The sequence below is a fragment of the Cornus florida genome, unplaced genomic scaffold (assembly GCF_030987335.1).
Source record: "Cornus florida cultivar Cherokee Brave unplaced genomic scaffold, ASM3098733v1 CherokeeBrave_3.0.0_Hap2_Chr03, whole genome shotgun sequence".
In the NCBI taxonomy this organism is placed as follows: domain Eukaryota; kingdom Viridiplantae; phylum Streptophyta; class Magnoliopsida; order Cornales; family Cornaceae; genus Cornus; species Cornus florida.
In genome coordinates this window covers 22,711,447-22,717,047 of record NW_026775573.1, presented here as the reverse complement: position 1 = coordinate 22,717,047, position 5,601 = coordinate 22,711,447, and the positions used below count along the sequence as shown (strand labels likewise).

Below are 5,601 nucleotides of genomic sequence, written 5' to 3'. Positions count from 1 at the left end.
GCGGTTCCCTACATTCAGAGGAGAGTCATCCGGAGGAGGAGAAGAGCTCTGCGATTCAATAAGCTCGTCGTGGCTGAATTGTTCAAGCAAGAAGATGAAGAAGAAGAAGAAGAAGAAGTAGAAGAGCAACAACAACCCACAGCGAATTTGGAGTTGAAAAGGCAGAGGAGAGTGATGGGATTGCCAACCAAGTTTCAAGATTCTGTTCTTGAATCATGGAGGCCTCTAACTCGCCGGCGGCGATCCATCGAGATCGGTAATGGGTTGAATTAGTAGTGATCCTTTTTCGATTTTTTGTTATATTGATAGATCGAGATTGATAAGGTTGTTCCATTATGACCTGGAAATCACGGATTCAAATGAAAGAAACCGCCTCTCTATGCGAAGGTAAGGCTGCAAACATCTAATCCCGAGCAGGGGAGCCTCGGGTTTTTTTTGCTATTTTTTTATCTTATATTGTTTTTTTTGATCTTATAGTGATCATATCTTTTCAGTAGAAAACTTGTACTTGATTGTTATTTCAGTTCTTATATTCAATATATGTTTCTTTTCTTTTTCTCTGTCTTTGACAAAATTTGGAAAATTTTCAACTGGGTGGTGGATTTAGTTTCAGATCTCTCTGTTTTCAGAATGGTAGAGCTTGGATTTGAAGAGGCAATCCTGAAATTTTTGTACTTTTGGTAGTTCTATTTGAATGTTTTTCAAGTTTGAATTTTGCCACTTCTAACATAATTTCAATACTGTAAAATGCTTAGGAGGAGTTCATTTCTTTGTAGATCTAAACAATTACTATGTGTTGTTATGACATGTTTGGTTAAAAAATTAGTTCTGCTTTATGGTCTTCTACAATTCAACTTATTCTCTACCATTTGTTGATTCATGTTACTTCATTTTTTTTGCTTCCAATGTTCTCATTGAAGTTTCTTTTGCAACTCTTGTGTGTTGCTATGAAGTTGGACTCACTTCAGGCCTACTTTAATGCTCCGATTGTCCTCGGATAGAATCGGAGGTCTGTTTCCAACTTTTTAGGGTTTGAGATTCTAGTTCAGAGCAGTTTTCTCCTCCTGTTTTGTTTATTTACTTTGTGCTACAATGTGTACTTGTTTAAAAATCTGTCATGACTTCATTCACTTAGGTCTACATAGAAGTTTATGTAGAGTATGCAAAAACTAGTGCTTTTGATCTCCAGCTTCCACTTCTCATTCTAGGGACTCTTCTCTAGTACTTCCACCTCCAATTTTGGCAAAATTAATCACAGATTAATTTCGCTTTCGAACTTCGAAGAGTTCAAGAATTTTGCTTTGCATGTAGAATTTGAATCTATATGATCAACTGGTTGAAGAAATTCAATCCTTCAAGCATAGCACAGCCTCAGTAGTTCAATACTGCAATAGTAGTTCTGTATTTGAAAATTATTAATATTTTGAGCTTGATCTTTGATCCCTTTTTTTGGTTCAAGTTCTAGTTTTGGAGGGGCTAATTGGGCACAATTTTCCTTTTTTCTCTTACAACTTTCAAGGTTAAAACTGTCAAGTGCTGTTGAATTGGTGTTCTGCATTTGATAACAATGTGTTTGAACTTCTTACTAGTGCATGAGCCAAATTTGTCTTTCATAATCATCTAAATCTTCTAACATGACCCCAAACAATTGCAACATGATACACACACACACACACACACATATATATATTGCTTCTCCTGTTATCATGCCTTCATGAACTGAATGTAGTTTGTTTTCCATTTAACAATCATATTTTTGAGGTGATTTGAGTTACTCTGTTGTTTTGATTACAATAACCAACTCTTTGATTTGGCTATACTATCAAATTGTCTAAGATTCATGGACTAACTTCAACTTCCCAGGAAAATTTAAGGAACATTGAGTTTGAAAATTCTATGAATAATATGTTGTTTATGCCAAATAACTCTGTTTTGTTGTTCAGGCTTATGTTACTCACTTGCATAGGCATGGTATAACAAATTAGCAGCTAAGAAAACATGAACAAGTCTTGGAACTGGTTTCATTCTCTAGCATGGCACACTCTTCTTTTGAGTTACAACATCAACAATGTTGCATTTGGGAGCACCGAATCAATTTTTTGGATTTAGAATGGGAGGAAATTTAGTTTAAGCTATGTTCGGCTGCATAGATTTGGAGCCTTGGAATTGGAATTGAAATTGAAAAAAAAAAAAAAATCAACTCAAAAGTTGAACAAAAATATTTTTCAATTCTACCAATTCCAATTCCAATTCCAAAACTCCAGTTCTATGCATCCGAGCTCAAAATTTTAACTAAACTTCTTCGAATTCCAAATTTAAATCGGTTTTGATTCGGTGCTCTCCAAGTCCTTTTATTCTATCGAGTACTGACCAAGGGAATGTTCATAGAACAAGCAACATAATAGCCTTGTGCATATAAATTATTGAGTGGATGGTTTCTTTAAAGTTGAGATCAACCATTGCTAGAGTTGAAATGCTATATTTTTAAATTGGTCAAGAGCAACAGATCTCTTCTTCACAAGAATATAAGTGGTTCAGTCACAATGGTCTATGTTGACGGCAAACAAGGCCCAAACAGAGTACATCTCTTTTCTCATGAAATGCCCAAACAGAGTACATCTCTTTTCCTATTAAATTCTCACTCACTTTTGTTTAATCACGTTCCTCTCCCGTGCAATTTTATGTCTAGCATTGTGTTGTACGTTTAAATAGACAATGCAACAATTTTAAATCAGTAATGTAATAATTTTAAATCAATAATATCATATTGCATTGTTATATAGTGCATTGCACTATTGATATATATTTTATTTTAGCCAAATCCCGAGGATGAGATTTAAGTTGCGGACTTGCATAGCAAAGAGAATGCAAACTAACACGGGTACATTGATACAATTTGTTCAGATAATGAAAGTCCGTCCTCCTACCGTCTAACTATGCTAGGTGCTATACGTAAAGATCAAAGTTATTCTGGAAAATTTCTTGAAATCAAACTTAATAATTCGCTTCCTTAATATTACAAAGGCTTGATTGACGTGTGTGAGCTCGGCCCTCCCTGATACATGATTAATAGGTGGACAAGATTGAAGCTATAGAGATTAGAGAATTTTTCATATTAATGCCGTGGAAAGTCATGATTGACTTCATAAAATTTGAGGCAATTAGGTGAAGATTGATTGCCTTCCTAGAATTTGGGGCAAGGTGAAGATTGTTAGGATTATGTCTCAAATTTCTATTGTAATTAAGTTTCTAATTTAGAGTAATATTGTATTAAGTAATTCCTTGTTAGACAGATTGTAGACAAGAATTGTATTCATTATCCAACAAGTAATGATGTGTTTGGATTATATTATACAAATTAAAAAACTGGTCGAATATGTAGATTTTGATTGCCACCAAAATTTTCATCCTAAAAATAAGAAGTTGTTAGCACTGATGCTTTAATATATCAAATGAAAAAAGCATGCAACCTTGTATGATATCCACCGTACCACATTTGGATGCTAACTGGTTTTCTGCTCAAATGGAAGCACCACGCAACATGATCCTCCCATTCTCTCTCTATAAAGCCTCTCAATGTCTCCTCCTCTTTTCCATCTCCAACACAACACAACACACCACACCATTCAAGTCCACTCCTCCATTTAATTACTTCATCTCTATATATCTATTTCTTAGCAACCCTTCAAGCCCACACCAAAAATCAAGAAAAATGATGAACCAAATTCTCTTCTCTCTCACTTGCACTTCATGCATTTCAGCACAACCCTAGCTCAGTCCCCTGCAGCATCCCTGATAGTGCTCCCAGTACCGACTCCAGCATCCCCGGTTGTAGCAGCACCCCCAGTACCGAGTACTGGTCCCCTTACGCCAGGGCCTCCGGTACCGGCCGGTCGCCCCAACATCATTAAAATCCTCGAAAAGGATGGCCGCTTTACGCTGTTTCTCCGGCTTCTGAAAAGTACCAGCGTGGGTTCCAGATCAATGCCCAGCTCAAAGACTCGAACAATGGCCTAACTGTATTTGCACCCACTGACGCTTCGTTTTCGAGCCTCAAACAGGGCACTCTCAACTCTCTCACTGATGAACAGCAGATCCAGCTTTTGCAGTTTCTTATATTGCTGGGGCGATAACCAACCCATTGCGGACACAAGCTAGAGGCAGCGATCCCAGTCAGTTTCGCTTAACGTGACAACCTCCGGCAACATAGTGAACGTGTCCACCGGCGTTATGAACACTCCAATATCTGACTCAATCTATACGGCCAACCGTCTTGCTGTGTATCAGGTGGATAGTGCGCTTCTTCCTTGGAGCATTTTCGGTACTCCGGTACCAACAGCGGCACCGGCACCGGCACCGGCAAAAGCTAAAGCACCGGCACTGGCACTAGCACCGGCGCCGGAGGAGTAGAAGACATCGGCCGCGAAAAAGTCCTCCAAGCTCCACTGTTAATGCCTCTGGTACAGTTCGTCTCACCATGATGGACTGGTGGCTACTATAGGAGTTGCTGTCGTTGCATCATTTCTTGTTGGACAATAGAAGGTGGTGATTGTGCCAGCTGGACATACTGGGAGTGCCGGTTTGAGTCCATTTTTTTGTGCCTCTGAATAATTACGTCCAAGTCTCTCTGAGTTGATTTTTGTGTTCCAAAGGAGATTTCCGAAGCTTTAGGCTAGTTGTCACCTTTTCTCACCATTTACAAGCACAGTGAACCCCACATAACATACACTTGCATACATATACACAACAATTGTTTATATTATGTCCAGACTAAAGAGGGGAGATGCAGATCCAGATATATACATACAAACACATACACACACCCCAAACCTTGCAGATCCAGACATATATACACACACAGCAAACCTTCAATACCACTAACCAACCCACCATCCTCCTCCACTGTCACCTCCACCACCACCACCACCACGACGCCGGCGGTCACCGCTGCTATCCAATAAAAGACCAGAAGCCATAAAGAGAAACTAGCCGATTGAACAACACAAAAACACACACACATGTTCATGTGTAAATACACACATATACACGAAGAAGTCTCTCAGTTGATGATTTCCATTAATGGATTAATGAATTTCAATCTATTGAATTACTTTCTCAGAATCCCAAAATAAGCCCTCTAACTAACTCATTATACACAGCTCTATATAGATTACCTCATTACCCATAAAAAATTCAGTCAGGTCTGTACAACCCAAACAGCCACCGTTGCTCTTCCGATACGACCACGTGTACCTGATCCTTACCTGCCTTCCCCAGAGCCCACTGAACAATATTCTCACTCTTCACCTCTTCCTCAAATCCAGCATTTAGAACCTCCTTCCGCACAACTGAAATATCAAACAAGTCCATTTATTATGTATTTTTTTATCAACCAATTAAGGGTGAACTCAACCTATAATTTAAGGCTCTATTGCACAACTGAAATTATTTTATAGCCACATTAGAATTCAAGTAATTGACGATAGAATGTAGTAATTTCCAATCACAGTAAAAAAAAGGTAATTACTCCCCCATTAAAATTACTATATAAAACAGATTTCCTTTGTGACTTGGCATGCCAAAACTCAGGTATATATATGC

At 38.3% G+C, this 5,601-nt stretch overlaps 1 pseudogene; it reads left to right on the top strand.

The window, feature by feature from the left end:
- The first annotated feature begins 696 nt into the window (after positions 1 to 696).
- LOC132299926 (fasciclin-like arabinogalactan protein 12) lies at positions 697 to 4,768 on the top strand (annotated as a pseudogene).
- The last annotated feature ends 833 nt before the right edge of the window (positions 4,769 to 5,601 follow it).